Below are 18,400 nucleotides of genomic sequence, written 5' to 3' on the forward strand. Positions count from 1 at the left end.
TCTTCCTCCTAGTCTAAATTTGAAAGGAAATGACAATATAAAATTGTTACCTTTGACTTTCACTGGACTCGACAGGCAGAGACCCAAGCGAGTTGATCTTACCTTTCAGTGTCTGCTAGTTTTCCCAGGATCCCAACTGCAGGCTCCAGAGCAAGTGGGCTGTCTCGGCCATTCTTTCATGGTCACCGGACGCTGTAAGGGAGGAAAAAATATCTTTACCCTTTACTCTTAAATACTGAGACCCCTGGAACAAAAGAACAATTAACAAGAGAAAAGCATATAAATCTATTTGATATAATTTTTATGTAACACCGAAGCCTTCGTGAGCAAATAAAGATCCAAAGACACAGTTAGGCCTGAATGCTTTTGTAAGAGTTTTGATGAGGAATGGAACATCCTGGAAAGATGTGATAGAACAAAGATTATGTGCTAAGCATAGTCATCTGGAGCCAACTTCCTTCTTGAGGCTTGGTCATCAGACTCCTTTGTCTATCCCTTCATCTTCAGCGATAAGAATGCTCCTTTCCTTCAGGTACAAGAAGATCACCTTTCCCATGAATCTTTTATGACTGCATCAGGAGAGTATCAGAAAGTTCTTCCTAGTTTTTATGACCTGCCTCTTGGGAAAATTGGAAAGTCCTTCCTTCACATACCATTTCCTAAATCCCTTTAGCTTCAAGTTTCAATATGCCAAAGAGTCATATTATAACGTAGTATGTCCTAAACCACATTATAATCAATACCGCTCAACAGGAAATACAACAATAATCTGTACATAAAACATTCACTGGCAGTTTTTGGTTAGAGTGGTGTTCAGTTAGCTTGTTCTTGCTTTTCATTCAATGCTTTTTTGGTTTCTTACTTAAATAAAGTAGTTGTGTGTGCTCAGTCACTCAGTCATGTCTGACTTTTTGAGGCCCCACAGTCTGTAGCCCACCGGGCTCCTCTGCCCATGGAATTTTCCAGGCAAGAATACTGGAGTGTATAGAGTTTCACTTCTCCAATAGTCACTAGCACCAATTTTAGTTTGCTATCTTAATTATACTTCTGAGGGGTAAAATATAATTAACTAGAAAAGTGCTAATGTCTTCTCACAGTCAATGCCAAAGCTGAAATAAATGTCAAACTGTTCCATGAACCGAGTATAAGCCAAAGAAGACAAAACAAAGACGTGTCTCTGAGAATTAACCCTACAAATGGATCCTTGTTAACTGAGTGATCCATTTGTATTGGAGTGAAGGTAGACGTACTCACCCCACAAACACTATTGAAAAGGGAGAGAGAGAGAATGTGGGTGTGTGTTTTATTGGGAACATTGTCTGTGCATATATGGGGTAGAAGGAAGTCTGCTTTATTCTATAAAGAAAAAGTGTATCTATACTGAAAAGACTTCATCAGTTTGAAATCTGTTTGGGACACACTGACTAAGAATAACAGAGCTCTTAACCGCTCCTGTGAGAACTTGAGACAACTAGTTTAAGCATAATTTGAACCCTCCAGACTCTTGTTACAAGTCAAACATTACACAAAATCTGTCTTTTGGAGAAATACAGAAATGTTGTATTCCAATTCAGCATTTCAAATACAGAAATGTAGACTGTTCAATGGTTGAACAATGATTGATTGCTCTTTCTTCCATAAAGTCACTAATGGTTATATTGGTCTAAAGAGCTGCTTAGATAAAAGAATTATAAAAAAAAAAAAAAAAAACTGCACGTAATACTGCAATTTATAAGAGATATATATATATATGCATTTATATATATATATATATAGTCATCATTTTTGCTTCTTTCACAGAGCTCCTAAAGCTCTTGGAATTTCCCAGGTGCTATTCTTAGTCACTTAGTGTGTCTGACTCTTTGCAACCCCACAGACTGTAGCCTACCAGGCTCCTCTGTCCATGGGGAGTCTCCAGGCAAGAATACTAGAGTGGGTTGCCATGCCCTCCTCCAGGGCATCTTCCCAACCCAGGTATCAAACCCATGTATTTCCTAGGTACTGAGAACATTAAAGGCATCTTTTATGGTGGTATCACAGTTGTGGCTGGTGGCCCAGACAGTAAAGAATCCACCTATAATGAGGGAGGCCTGGGTTCAATCCCTGGGTTGGGAAGATCCCCTGGAGAAGGGAACGGCTACCCACTCTAGTATTCTGGCCTGGAGAATCCCATGGGCAGAGGAGCCTGGCAGGCTACACAGCGCATGGGGTCACAATGAGTTGGACACGACTGAGCGACTTTCACTGTCACTGTCATTTGTTGTGTTAAGGAGGTGACTTTTGGATCACACTCAAGGATGGCAGCTGGTTGCCAGGAGAACCAACTACCAAAATGAAGGGTTTGGAAAACTTCCAGCTTGGTGGACACATGGAGATTTGGGGAAAGTGACATGCATGGAGACGGTGTGGAAGCTCTGAGCCCTTTCCCTGTGAAGGAAAGTCAAATTTGTCATCCCCAATATTTCCCTTTGGCGTGAGAATTATTTTGAGGTAAAGGCAAGAAAACCCTGCAAACTCAAGAAAAATTTTACCTGTTTCTTGCATGTGTGCTATTCTCAGTCATGTCTGACTCCTTGCGACCCCAGAGGCCCACCAGGCTCCTCTGTCCACAGGATTTTCCTAGCAAGAATATTGGAGTGGGTTGCCATTTCCTTCTCCAATGCATGAAAGTGAAAAGTGAAAGTGAAGTCACTCACCCGTGTCCGACTCCTAGTGACCCCATGGACTGCAGCCTACCAGGCTCCTCCGTCCATGGGATTTTCCAGGCAAGAGTACTGGAGTGGGGTGCCATTGCCTTCTCCCACCAACTGTGCTACTCTTTCTTAATTGCCTAAAATAATTTAGGTAGGTGTCTTGGCCCCAGAAGAGAGCAATTACCAGAGGTTTTTTTTTTTTTTTTTTTTTTAATGTGAATGACTTATTTGTATGTCAGAGCAGACATCTAATTACCAACCATCTGGTCTTCTTATTATCCCATGAATTACCCTCTTCCCCTGTGAAGCCTCAGGCCCCTATCTCATTCATGCTCAGGATGGCATATAAGGCTCAATTGTTTGACTTGTCCTTGAATCTCATTGTTTTCGCAGCACTCCCTTGTGTGCATAATTAAATTCGTTTTTCTCTTGTTAATCCATCTTATGTTGATTTGGTTATTAGGTCAGCCAAAAAACCTAGAGGTAAAGGATTTTCTCCCCAACACGCCATGCCTTGCCCTATGCATCTCTTCCATCTAGTTTTTCCTAAGTTGTATCCTTTCATAATAAATGGATAAATCCAGTAAGGCAAAATGTCCTCTGAGTTCTATGAGCTGCTCGAGCAAACTAATCAAAACTAAGGAGGGGACTACTGATTATCCTATCCGTAGTTGGTCAGTCAGAAGCCCAGGTAACAACTTGAACTTGTAACTAGATTCTGAGGTGTGGAAAGCAGGAAGTTTTGTAGAACTGAGCCCTTAACCTGAAGGACCTGATTTTATCACCAAGTAGATAATGTCAGAATTGAACTGAATTGTAGGACACTCCACTTACATCAGAAAATTGCTTGTAGACTGGTGAACACAAGTTGGAAATTGAATTCTCTGTATTTGGATTTTCCAGATTGGTACATAGAAATGATCTGTTCTTAAAAACAACATACAAACAAACAAACAAAAATCTCTTTGTAGTAACAAAGATGATATATGGAAATCTTAGAGATGTTTCACAAGTGAATTTGCAATTGCACAATTAGCATAAAGCATCATAAGATAGTCCTTAGCATATGAGATTCCATTCATATATTTTCTTATCTTTTTTGCTCCTATAATGTGTTCTAAATTCATCACCATTTTCATGCAAGTGGAAAATAATTATGAATAATTACAGTGTACAAATCAGTCACAGGTTCTTGATTCTTGAAATGACAACTGAAATGAGATAAGACTAAGCGCTTAATGGTATTTTCTTTCAAATGTATCTAATTCAATCCCCCAATTAATATAATGCTGCATTTATATTTCCTTAGAGTTTAAATGTACAATCTATGACTAGCATGGAGGCAGTATAATACAGAGAAAAGAATATTGAATTTGGAGTCAGAAATGGATTTAAGCACTATCTCTGACCCTTAATTCCTTTGGGTAAGTTACTTAACCTCCCTGGGTGTTAAGAGTCTTCTTTCGTAAAATGACAATACTGCATTTGCACAGGGTTACTGCAGCAACTAATGACCATACACCTGAAAGCAAGTTATAAAAAAATTTAATGCTGTGGCAAAGTTTAAATAGGTCTTCATTATTTCCAGTATATGCTCTTTACGAAAGCAATAACAGAGATAATTTCTAAGGATCTTATGCTCGATGGGTGAGAAAGAATTAGCAGGCCTGCCACTGAATGCCTTCGTCTGGGGGAATATCAAAAAAGAAAACATAACCTGGTCAATAGCTCTTAAATATGCAAATGGCAGATTTCTTTGTAAAGACACAATACTATGTAGTACCAGAAGGGTCCATATCTACAGAATATTTTTAGTGAACTATATCTGGTTCATCTTGGACTGCTTATAGCTAAAAAACAAAAACAAAAAAATGAAAAAAGACGTACTGAAATCTGGGAAATGCATGCTATTTAAATATCAGAGTAAGATGGCATATTTCATTCTTTCATAACCCCAAGGTTTTTAACCTTTTTGAGTGGGATACACACACACATACATACATGGCGTCTTCTTTTGTTAAAGAAGCATAAGAGAACTTAATTTGTCAAGAAATAAAGTATAAACAGTGTTGATATCCCATTCTTCTCTGCTTCACCTGTGCCTCTCCATTAGTGGTATCTATGAAATTAGAGTAAACATTGCTCTAAGATCTTTAAATCTTGTAAGTCTGCATTAGCAATTTAATTATTTGTCTATCTCTCACAGGTTTAAAAATTTGTTTTGACATGATCATTATCCACTCATTTGCTCAAGCTAGAAACCTGGAAATTGTCCTCGATATTACCGATATTATTATTTTTTGTACATTCTCACCACAATGTCTAGTCAATGATCATGTCCTAGCAATTTTAACTGTCTTAAATGAAATTATACATCTCTGCTATTGCCCAAGGGCTAAGATATCCTCATCTCATTTATAGGTGAAGGGATAGCTGCAAGATGGTAGTTCAGTTGGTAAAGAATCTGCCTGCAATGCAGGAGACCTTGGTTCGATTCCTGGATCAGGCAGATCTGCTGCATAAGGCATAGGCTACCCACTCAGCAGGTGAAGAATCTGCCTGCAATGTAAGAGACCTGGGTTCAATCCCTAGGTAGGGAAGATCCCCTGGAGAAGGGAATGTCTGGCCTGTAGAATTCCATAGACTGTGTAGTCCATGGGGTCACAAAGAATCCAACACTATTGAGCAACTTTCATTTTTCTCACTACCCCTGGTACCTTCTCCTTCTATCCAGTTTCACCACTCTGCTCAAATCCTCTCTGTTTCCAACTGCTTTCCTTCTAAAGACCAACAGCTTTATCATTTCTTCTGCTACAGCCCTCCCTAACTTCATTCTCTGTGATCCAGTTTTCCCAATTTTAATACTGCTCCTCAATCTTCTCAAGATGTTCTCATCCCAAGACTTGAACATGGGCTTTTTTCTCTGTCCAGAACATTTTTCCTGACAAAAATATATTATGTCTTACTTTAAATTTGGCTTTCTCCTGTAAGATTCTTCTGAACTAGAAACTCTGTTGCATAATCTTATGACTCTCTTTTCCTCATTAGAGACTTGATGGAAAGCTACAAGTAACTAGATGGTGACTTGTGCAACATCTAATTTTTTTTCTCACTTTCTTTTGTACTGCAAGCTCTTAGAGGGTAAGAATAGTATTCTTCTGTTCATTGTTATACCATAAGGGCTCAACACAGAAATTAACAAAGTGACAGGCTCAGAAAGGTTCACTGAAGAATGTAACAGCTCAATTCCAGGTGATGAAAGAACAATTAATAGCTACTGTATCTTTCTAGATATCAAAGATATTATTATCCCCTGTTCTTTTCTTGTAGATTACAGTTTTGATTTTTAAAGTGCTACAGTACAATTCCATTTTCGTTTTTTTTTTTTTTTTAATTTTATTTTATTCTCAAACTTTACATAATTGTATTAGTTCTGCCAAACATCAAAATGAATCCACCACGGGTATACATGTGTTCCCCATCCTGAACCCCCCTCCCTCCTCCCTCCCCACACCATCCCTCTGGGTCGTCCCAGTGCACCAGCCCCAAGCATCCAGTATCGTGCATTGAACCTGGACTGGCATCTCGTTTCATACATGATATTTTACATGTTTCAATGCCATTCTCCCAAATCTTCCCACCCTCTCCCTCTCCCACAGAGTCCATAAGACTGTTCTATACGTCAGTGTCTCTTTTGCTGTCTCGTATACAGGGTTATCGTCACCATCTTTCTAAATTCCATATATATGCGTTAGTATACTGTATTGGTGTTTTTCCTTCTGGCTTACTTCACTCTGTATAATAGGCTCCAGTTTCATCCACCTCATTAGAACTGATTCAAATTCTATTTTCGTGATGAATTAATGAATGTAGTGTTCTTACAAGGTGAATGTCAAGGCTCAAATAAAGAGGCAAGTCCTCTGGGTGTTCAGTAAAGGAATTTGTTGAGCATGAAAATTATGAAGTATTTTCCTTTTCCTGAGAAAGAAATATGAAACCCTGAGAGATCACTGACCCTCTTAGGAGTTAAACAGGAAATACAAAGTTGCAGATGGATGTAGGGTGTCCTACACCATAATTTCACAAGTTGAAAAGGGTGAACTTGTCGTGTAAATCAAGTATATTCTAAATAATATCCTGATTAGAGTCCATTGATCTTCAATTCAGAATTGAATTTTAAAATTCTTACTTCCTACTCTGCACAGTTTTTGAATCCGTGCACGAGTTCTCAGTCATGTCTGATACTTTACAACCCCATGGAGTGTAGCCCTCCAGGGCTTCTCTATCTATGGAATTTTCCAGGAAAGAATACTGGAGTGGGTTGCCATCTCCTACTCCAGGGCATCTTTCCAACCTAGGGATCTAAACCACGTCTCTTGAATCTCCTATATTGGCAAGAGGATTATTTACCATTGTGCCACCTGAGAAGCCCTCTTTGAATCTGTAGGTTGATGCTAATATTTCAGGCCATTATTTATTCAAAGATAAAAGGAAGGTATCTGAAGAAAATGACTATATGAATGCAATCAGTTTTTAGCAGAAGAAATAAAAATCTGCTTATTCTCAAAGATGCTCCTGGATTTTAACAAAGTTCAAGGTATGTCATCATGATGATGATGATTTAGTAGCTTAAGTCATGTCCGACTTTTGCGACTCCATGGACTGTAGCCCACAGGGCTTCTCTGTCCATGGAATTCTCCAGGGAAGAACACTGGAGTGGGTTTCCATTTCCTTCTCCAGTGTATCTTCCCAACCCAGGAATCAAATCTGGGTCTCCTATACTGCAGGCAGATTCTTTACAGAATGAGCTATGAGGGGAAACCCAAGATATGGCATAAACATGTGTAAACAAGACAAAGGAGATATTTCAATTGGATTTAACATCCATTTCACTACCTGGGAAGATTGATGGATTTTGAGTTTGACCTGTGACTTATGTCACTTAAGGAAAGATTTCAATAGGTTGATTACCATGTTGAGTTTGCTTAAGTTATTCAGAAAACTTCCGGTTTTATAAATTGATATATTAACTAAAGGCTTCCCTAGTAACTCAGTGGTAAAGAACCTGCCTGCCAATGCAGGAGACACAGGTCGAATCCCTGGGTTGGGAAGATGCCTGGAGAAGGAAATGGCAACCCACGTATTCTTGCCTGGGACATACCACAGACAGAGGAGCCTTTCAGGCTATCATCCACGGGGTCACAAAGGACACCACTTAGTGACTAAACAACATCAATAACTCATATTAATTACACATAATCTTTTTCCTTTTGTTGTAGGTAAGTGCATATATCATTAAATATATGATATTTGAAAGCTTTAATGTGTTATAGAAAATATTATAATAGGATTGCACTTATGCTAAATACCTTCAGACACAAATAAGCAGTAAGTAACATATTAGGTGAAAATACATATGTGCATTTGCTAATCACTACATCAATATCCAAATATTATTAGATGGTAATGGCATCTTAAATGTTAAATCACCAAAACATTTTATCACATTGGTTTTGAAAATTCCTTTTTAATTATAACCAGTACTTCATCTTTCTAAGCAAAACACATTGATAAGTACTTTTTTTTTATTACTTGACATGGGCCCTCATGAACTTCAATATATTCTACAACAAATGATAATGTTTATAGGAATCACTGGGCTGCCAAATGAATGGGTCCAGAATTTGCCACAATGGCATAAAAAATATTTTGAGCTGAAGACATCTGATTATCAACAAATGCAGGAAGACTCTTTCTCTAAAGTTCCCTTATTACCTAAAAACAGATCCTCTCCAAAAAAGAACTCAATTGTCCTAAATTCCCTCCCCTAGAGTTTTATTTCCCAGGGAAGATTGCCTCTTACCACAGGAGAGGAAAGAAGGCATCATGCCCAGACAGATATGGACATAAATATATCATAGCTCTCATCTGTTTTCCTAAGGACTCATTAATGTTTCCTAAATGTCACTTACTCTCCTTTAAGTAGCCTTTCTTCCCCCTTTCTTTCTATTAAGATGTTATATTTGCTCTCAAATCTCACTGATCTTTTGGGTAGTCATTTCTTTCTGTGATGCTCCTGGATATTTAAAATTAAAAATTAATAGATGTGCATGTCTCTCCTCCTGTTAATTTGTCTGTTATCAGTTTAATTCACATGCCCCCAGAAACTAAGCCTAGAAGGATCAAGGAAAAGTTCTTCCTCCCCTACACCAGTACTATTGGCCATTCTCTACATGGCCCAAACTGCTTGGCTTTCAAGACCTTATTCTGCTGATTCCCTAAATATTTCCTTTCTCCTTCTTTCCTCCTTCCTTCCTTCACTTTCACCCTCCCTCCTTTCCTTTCTTCCTTCCTTTTTCTTATTTCTCAGCTCTTTGTCATTGTCGCTGCTCTATCTATGTCTCTTTATATTTCTCCCACATTAGGTTTGTTCAGTTGTTTTGGGGTGTTTTTTTTGTTGTTACTTGTAGGATCTCAGTTCCCAGACCAAGGATTGAACCCCAGCCATGGATGGCAATGAAGGATCAAATTCTAACCACTAGACCACCAGGGAACTCCTAAGGTTCTGTTTGTCTGCCACAGTCAATTTTCACTTCTTGCCATCAACAGTATAACTGCCTACACTTTAATCTTCCCTGGACTGAGAGAACAATTGGCCCTATATTTTAGACTTATTTCTACCAAAAGGCTAAAAAGGTTTTACCTGAAGTGTCTTCATAAATTCTTCTGTAAGTAAAGTGCATGGATTTTAGCGTAGAGCCCTCATAACTCTTCAGAAGACATTTTTTTTTTCCTTCTGGATTTGACATCTGTTTCAGGTAATTTATGTAGGTACGAATGTTGTCTAGAAGAGGGGGGCAATGTAAATTAAAGATACATGTGCATTTTTAGATAATTTTGTCATTTTATGTAATTATATACACATACATATACATATAATTATAAATATTGTGTGTATGTGTGTGCATCTATATCAGTGAGTTTGTAGTGAATTGCACACTTAAATTAATTCATCTGTTTCTTTTGGTACTGCTATTTTGAATCTAATCACATGTTTGAATCTAATTCTTCAGTAATAGTTCATAGCTCATGATAATTCTGTTTTAGAGTTACAAGAACTTTTGTATCAATTTAGTCATAATAATAAAATTGACTATCAATGAAATGAACACTGACATACTTAATTTCATGCTAAAACTAAATTATTTCATTGACAATATGTAGCTCAACTTTTATAAAGTACTTTTCAGTTAGAACGTATTTTTTTAATCTAGTAGTTTCCAAGCATGGCACTAGCTAGTAGGGAACCAAGATTAATTGATAAAGTCTCTGAAGTTCAGGTGTTAATTGCGGATTATGAGTGAAGAAATATACAAAGAGGAATTAACTTTCAAGCATTTATGATCGATTAAATAGGAAAACTGCATTGTTAACCACTTATTCAAACAAGTACAAATGGCAATGGAGTGTACGTATAAAGGATTCATAAGAAATGCATGGAACATTTTTGGAACTGAGAATAATCCTATAAAATTCACAATTCTCTCTCCCCATGTCTCTGTCTTTGTCCCCGCCCCCCGTTTCTCTTTTTTTGGTGAGTAAATATATGGAGGCAGATTGTCTTCGCTTATTTGCATATTTGGTTTTATTTTGAGGAATAGCTGTTATTATTGTTATTATGTCTATATAAAGATTATAGTTCATATAAAGTACATTATGGATAAAAATGACCCTAAGTATGTAACAACATGAAGCAAGGGAGTATTCATGGGGATTAGATAGTTTATTCACCACTCAAAGTATTCCAACATGTGAAAAAGTTTGTTTTTTGTTTTTTTTTGTTTTATATATTTATTTGTATATTTAAATATTTGTTAGCCCTCTATATTTTTTACTATAGCTTTTATTTCCTAGAGAGTTACTATCTGGTGTATACTTTGAGTATTTAGTTAAAAAAAAAAAAAATCACGCCACATGCATCCCAGATATTCCTATTCAAATCCTGCCTACATCACTAACAAGCTATGAGACACCAGGCAATTCTTTCAGCCTTACAGATTTCAGTGTCCTCATTTGTGTAAACAGAGGCTTTGAGTCCACTATCTTCCTATCGCTGCCTGAGCCAAAGTGGCTGTTACATGTTTCTTTGCAGTCCACATTGATGCTGAAGTAAACAGCTCATCATCTACCAGTCCCTGTACTTTAAAACAGGGAATTTAGAAAGACATGTGACATCTTTGTGTATTTTCCTTTATGTCTGTATTAGCATCTTGTTTGACTGTAGATAAAAACAAGAGCTTATTTTGGACAGCTTGTTACACTTGTTTATATAGTGCTATCCATTCAAACCATTTTGAAAAATAGAAAAAAAAATATGATCATTTATTGAAATCATTTAATTTACCATAAATCTGATCTAGCTTTTAATTAAACATGGTAGATACCTATTTAATCTTGCAAATGAGAAAGCAGTTTTACAAGAGTCATTAGGTTTATGTCATGTGTATTTTAACAAAATAAAAAATGTTTTTAAAAGAATTGTTAAATATCTATGATACCAAACTATTTAACATACATATATATGACTTTAACCGAGATCAGTGTGGAGGGCAAGTCTATATTGGTACCTTAATTGTTCAGTCACTAAGTCATGTCTTGGACTATAAGGAGGTCCAACCAGTTAATCCTAAAGGAAATCAGTCCTGAATTCTTTGGAAGGACTGGTGCTAAAGCTGAAACTCCAATACTTTAGCCACCTGATGAGAAGAACTGACCCATTTGAAAAGACCCTGATGCTGGCAAAGACTGAAGGCAGGAGGAGAAGGGGATGACAGAGGATGAGATGGTTGGATGGCATCACAGACTCAATGGACATGAGTTTGAGTAAGCTCTGGGAGTTGGTGATGGACAGAGAAACCTGGTGTGCTGCAGGCCATGGGATCACAAAGAGTCGGACATGACTGAACTGAACTGAAGTCGTTCGTGTCTTACTCTGCGAACCCATGGACTGTAGCACACCAGGCTTCACAGTCCTTCACTATTTCCTAGAGTTTGCTCAGACTTGTTGATTGAGTTGGTGATGCCATCCAACAATCTCATTCTCTGTCATCCCCTTCTCCTCTTGCCTTCAATCATTCCCAGCATCAGGGTCTCTTCTAATTAGTTAGCTCTTCGCATCCAGTGGCCAAAGTATTGGAGCTTCAGCTTTAGCATCAGTCCTTCCAATGAACATTCAGGATTGATTTCCTTGAGGATTGACTGGTTTGATCCTCTTGCTGTCCAAGGGACTCTCAAGAGTTTTCTCCAGCACCACAATTCAAAAGCATCAATTCTTCAGCTCAGCCTTGTTTCTGGTCTAACTCTCACATCCGTACATGATTACTAGAAAAACCATAGCTTTGACCACACAGGCCTTTGCTGGCAAAGTAATGTCTCTGCTTTTTAATATGCTGTCTAGGTTTGTCAAAGCTTTTCTTCCAAGGACCAAGAATTTTTTAATTTCATGGCTGCAGTCACCATCCGTAGTGATTATGGAGCCCAAGAAAATTAAAATCTGTTACTACTTTCACTTTTTCCCTTTCTGTTTGCCATGAGGTGATAGGGCTGAATGCCATGATCTTAGTTTTTTGAATGTTGAGTTTTAAGCCAGCTTTTTCATTCTCCTCTTTCACCCTTATTAAGAGGCTCTCTAGTTCTTCTTCAATTTACTCCATTAGAGTAGTGCCATCTGCATATTTGAGGTATCATAATATTTCTCTATCAAGAAACAGGGTCAATCACATAGCCTTAAATTCTTCTCTGTATCTGATTTGGGGAAGAACTTCCATTCCATCTATCTCTCCCTTCTGTCTCTAAGTTCTCTATTTTTCATCATTTATTACTCATTCATCTTAAGGAACCTTTTGTCAGCCTTGTACTATCTAATAGAAAAGGCAAAAGTATTACTGATCTTAACCACTGAAATCATAGTTACACGTGAAATAGCAGAGTGATTAAGCACATACACTATGAAGGTGGAATTTTTGCATTTGCTTCCAGACTCCATACCTTTATTAGATTTGCAATCTTTGCAAGTTAGATGGATTCTCTGTGCCTTTATTTCCTTACTGGTGGAGTGAGAATAATGAAAATGGCATCTAAATTAAAGGATTGATGGTTGGATGAAATGAGCTAATTTTATGAGGAGAAAGTATTGAATGCAGAACATTAGATAGTAGTCCTAAACATTTTCTTTACTCCAAAGGAAGCCAATACTTTTGAAGTCTTTAAACTACAGAATTTAATTTGAGATTCTTGTACTCATCTTAGAAACAATTTATGTATTTGGGAGATTTATGTGACTACAAAATTCTGATCCCCAATTTTCTTGTCCTCATACCTCCATGATACCATAACAATATTCCAAACTGTGATCTCAACATTTTTGATGCCAAATTATCATCAAACCTATACCTTCACTGAATCACTTTACAGCATATGTCTGATGTTTTTGATGCCTGAGCTGTACTCCAGAATCTTAGTAACCCAGCCTTGATTACTCTGAAAATGCCTGAGCCATCTCTATCTAAGACAACATTATCATATTGGCTACACTGATAATAATTAGAGGGGAACTCTGAAAAACTGGGGCCTTGCATGCAAGCTTATATTTGGGTAAGAAGTGGATGGTAAGGTCCAGGATATAAGTTACTTCTCAGTACAGACAGCCTGATCTTTCATTCAAAATGTGGGGGATGGAGGTACAACCTTCTGGGTTAATGGAAAATGCATCCTCAAGATGGTGCACACTGCTTATCTTTATTTATCGATTTTCCATCTTGATCAAAATGTTACATTTTGATCAAAATGAATTATCATATTTTCACATAATGAATAGAATAACAGCTTGGGCTTTTACAGATAAGATTGTATATCTTGAGCTATAATCTGTAATATTCTGTATTTCAAGCTCTGTTATACTTGGACATGTACCTTACATGTGTGTAGGCACGTGTGTGCTTATTTCTACAGAATAAGATTTGATTTGTATTGCACTCATCTTTACTAAATAATATAGACCTTGAAAATTTGAGAAGTTGGTGGGACAGACAGATGGTTCAAAAAGGGACAACTGCTTTTTTATGTATTTTGCTGAAAATACAACAATAAAAATACACTGACTACTTTGAAACACTAGTTCTGTGTAAAGGAAAATGCATGCATCTATATATTCGTGTTTTTAATTATGTATTTCCTTTTGAATGCAAAGTGGGTGCCTTTTGCTTCCTTTGTGATTCTCTCACAGGCTTTGCGGAAGTGATCTACATAGTTCGCACTCATCTGTGATTAATAATTTAGGTTAGGCAAGCAATAGCTACAGCTGAAAAATAGGGAAGAAATATAGGCACTGTTGATACCAATTACAAAAGAAGATATAGCAGCCACAGAAATGAATCAAGCTGCTAATGCATTTAGGATCTGCTTGAGCCTGATAAGAACTATAGCACTCCCACTAGATGGAGGGTTGCTGGGCATGCCCCACATTGCACCCTATGCAATGTGGTTACCTGGGTAAGGAAGTCACATTATAACTTAATAGACCAAGGAAAGCTTTCCACCTTTCCTAAGACCATATAAATCAGAAACTGCTTTTCCATAGAATAGTTATATATAGAGAATGGGATAGCATTGCTGCAAAATCCTAAAGATCTGTGCTAGGATCACCACATAGGGACATACAAGAGGCTCTGGTCAGCATTCCTATTCCATATACAGACTTCAAAAATCACCATCTCCAGAGTCCATGATGGCTATGTAAGCAGAATAGCTTGTTCATTAGCCAAGACCCATTACCAAGACTTTTCCTTCTCTGAGTTCCACTTAGAAGTGTCAGCTTTTTGGGTTTCTTGGGAAATGGGCTAGAATAGCATGTCCAACATGGATGTATAGTCCTCCAAAATTCAAAGAGGCTTACTCAGTATTGTGCTGCCTTTTACCTTAGAAGAGATATATCTATGATAGATTAATAATAAACATACAATTGTATAACTAAACTACATATATATGCACATATTTAGAAACATTATGAATGTGAAAGGCAATTGACTCTCTCTATATTTATTTCTTACTCTTAAGTACAAGTCTTATAAAGGTATTTAGGTTTGTTGTCACTTCTGACTCATCAACTATAGTCTGCATAACATCTTCAATATAATGAATACACATGCCATGTGGAATAGAGAAGGGATCAATGTCCCCATAGTTTATTTTGTGATACAATTGACACAGCTCTGGGTAAGAGAATGAAGCTTTGATATTGGCTCTGCTAGCACTACGCAGGCTGTCTCTGGTGTCCCTACTAACAGGCAGAGAAAAAAAAAAAGCATTTACCAGATCAATACTTGACTATCAGGTGCTAGGATGTGTTGATTTGCTCCAGCAAAGAAATTACACTGGAGTATCAGCTGAAATTGAAGTCACCACTCAATTAAGTTTACAATAACCCACTGTCTTTCTCCTAGATCCAGTTGTCTTTGGTGCAGGAGAATAAGCAAGTGTAATTGAAATGTGATTGGAATCACCAAACTGCATAATTCAAATTACTGATGGTGAAATTAATCTCCCATTCTTTCTAGGACAGTAGTATTTCTTTTGCTTTGCTCTTTTGGTAGTTAGAGACAAATCTAGGAGCTTCCATATGTCTTCTACCATAGGTCAGGTAACCAAAGTGGGATTTCTGCTAATTGCTACATACATCTGTTCCAAGTATGCACATTAGAATTGAATAACCATAGTGTGAGTTCGGAGTCCCTCTACATCCACCATGTGATGGTCCTAAGGTAACTCCAGTAATCATGTGACTTTCATAACACCCTATACTGGCTGGTGGCACTTTTTTATTTGAGTGTTTAGTGTTAGTTCAAAGTCAACATTCAATAATCTCATAAAACTCATTATTCATCCTTCCCCAATACATAACCACCCTGATATATGATGAAGATGCACTGGGGAAAGACCAGAAGGAAGATTTAAGAATACCCTTTTGGCAGAACAGCATTTCTTCTTCAAGGGTACCCATCTTCCCTTTCTTTCTAAAGGGATGACTTTGTAAACTGATTCAAGCTTGGAAACTGGTACAGGATCCAGAAATCTCTGATCATTTGAAACAAGACTTGTGTTCACCAGACTTTGGACTTTCAAGTAAAACTGTAATAGGTTGGCCAATCATGTCAGTTCCAGGGATACTGTGACAAATCTGTCATAATCAAAGAGATTTTTAAGTTTCTGTTGCTCATTACAATAATCATCCACAATTTACCAACATTCCTCTTCCTTATATATCCTGTATATGTAGCTACCTCCTTTTGGTTCAAGAGGATGATGCAAGTTTTAGTCATAGCTTTCACATTTTGACAAACAGGAATTAAAAAATCACAAAAAAGGACACACACTTGCTGTATTTGTGTTCTTAGGATTTTGAAATGTAAGTTTTGGGGGGATGCAATTTAGCCCATAATACCTTCCCTTTAAGGATATTCCTCTATAGCACATATTAGTGATATCTGAATTCTATTGACTAAAACTGTCATGTGACTATACATATGTGGGCATATGTTCAGATTTCTATCATTAAGAAAAAGCATGTAAACAGTTTTTGGGCATAAATAGGAATCCTTATCACACTTGATGCGAAAAAAAAAAAATCACTGCTGAAACAAAACTAACAGCATGCACATCAATCCACAAAGAGTTTATACCTTTTTTCAAAATTTATTTTTCCTTGGAGGATAATTGCTTTAAGATGTTGTGTTGGTTTCTGCCATTCCAGCAACATAAATCAGCCATAAGAGCTTATACCTTACATGCCTATGAGAATTATTTGGTTTCCAGCCAAGAAAAAAGAAAAAGAGAGACTCTAATTACTTGGAAAAAGTAAAGGGCTTCTTGGAAGGAAATGAGGTAAGGATAGCCTAACAATTAAGAGCTGAAGATCCTGGCATCATAGAGATATGATACTTGAACTGGGTCAGAAATCTAGAAGGACGTAACTAGTGAGAGCATCTTCAAGATGTGACAAGTGCAATGGAGCTGATCTCTCAGTTTCCAAACTAATTTAATCTATAAAAGTTTAAATTCCTAGATTAAAGACTGTGTGGACTATGACATATCTAATGCTAAGTGAATGGAGGGCTAGAGTCTTTGAGAGAAGCAACACAATTGAATGCAATAGGGTTAGGGCAGGGAAGGTGTTTAGAACATAAGAAAGTCAGTGTGCTGAAGATGATTTTACCAGAGAGAGACGAAACAAGTGCTGGAAAGAAAAAAACAGGCAAATAAAACAAACAGAAAAACACCATCCGAAGCTAGAGTTTCCAAAATATAAATTTCTTAAAAACACAGATAATCTAAATACTAAATCCAAATGCATAAAAAGATCATAAGAATTAAAAACGAGAGTTGACAGAAAAAGAGAGTTTAAACTCTGTGTCTGAGAATAATGAATGAGAATTAACTATAATAAATGATAACTATATTCAATGCAATTCCAATTAACTTATTTTACTTACATCAAAAAAATGCAAACTGTGTATTAATCAAATATCTAAAATTAAAACTGTCTTATAAAATCATGTATATAACAGTGTAGTCTTGAGGCAAAGAGAGTATTCCAAAGAGACACTAACCCTCATAAAAGAAAAATAAATGGATTTGACAGCATAAAAATTGCAAAAGCCTAGTCAACAAACCATGTACTCTGATGTCACTGAAATCTTTTGTGATAACTCTGTATATTTTAAGAACAGAATAAAAAAGTGGCAGAAATGAGTCATATGGAATTGGAATCAGTCTAATTTTTATCCTATAGAAATTTCTAAAACTCATATTTTTGAAGATTTTCAGTATATCATTGACTTGTATTTGGTACCAATGCCAAATCTTGTAATGTATAACTGTCCTCAAGGGCTGAGTCAAAAGAGGCTTTGCTATTAGTCCTGAGCATTATGGATAGTTCCAAGTGAGTCATCCTGCCTCCTGGGTGCTGTGCTGTGCTTAGTCACGCAGTCGTGTCCAGCTCTTTGTGACCCCATGGACTATAACCTGCCAGGCTCCTCTTTTCACGGGGAGTCTCTAGGCAAGAATACTAGAGTGGGTTGCCATGCCTTCCTCCAGGGGGTCTTCCCCACCCAGGGATCAAACCCAGATCTTCCACATTGCAGGCAGATTCTTTACTGTATCACCCTTTTAATAATAGTCTCCTCTTTAGTTGGTTATAAGCAGTAGGAATAGAGATTAAGCAGACTATACTATGGATGTTATCTTCAGTAAAGTCAATTAATTACAAGTTAATGCTGAATCTGAAACATTTTCTAGATAACAATTTTTTTCTTTTAAAGTACAGACTCTTTGGAATAAAATTGATTTTTCAGTGTGCTGTTATCTCTGATTCCAGCACTGCTGCTGCTAAGTCGCTTCAGTCGTGTCCGACTCTGTGTGACCCCATAGATGGTAGCCCACCAGGCTCCCCCGTCCCTGGGATTCTCCAGGCAAGAATACTGGAGTGGGTTGCCATTTCCTTCTCCAATGCATGAAAGTGAAAAGTCAAAGTGAAGTCGCTGTCGTATCCAACTCCTAGCGACCCCATGGACTGCAGCCTACCAGGTTCCTCCATCCATGGGATATTCCAGGCAAGAGCAGAAAGAACTTTAAAACATGGATTGTGCCTCCCT

At 37.3% G+C, this 18,400-nt stretch overlaps 1 long non-coding RNA gene across 7 annotated transcripts in view; it reads right to left on the reverse strand.

Moving 5' to 3' along the window:
- The window catches only part of LOC147342466 (uncharacterized), a 290,333-nt gene that overhangs the window by 96,120 nt on the left and 175,813 nt on the right, over nucleotides 1-18,400 (reverse strand). For 6 of the 7 annotated variants that reach the window (XR_015157353.1, XR_015157350.1, XR_015157348.1 and 3 more), the window contains exon 2: nucleotides 103-192. This is a non-coding gene — a long non-coding RNA (uncharacterized LOC147342466). Of the gene's footprint in view, nucleotides 1-102; nucleotides 193-9,396; nucleotides 9,538-18,400 lie in introns of all 7 variants that reach the window. The other variant, XR_015157354.1, reaches the window with a different exon arrangement.

This window comes from Bos grunniens, chromosome 29 (assembly GCF_055505025.1).
Source record: "Bos grunniens cultivar Pamir isolate PY7600 chromosome 29, Bosgru_T2T1.0, whole genome shotgun sequence".
In the NCBI taxonomy this organism is placed as follows: domain Eukaryota; kingdom Metazoa; phylum Chordata; class Mammalia; order Artiodactyla; family Bovidae; genus Bos; species Bos grunniens.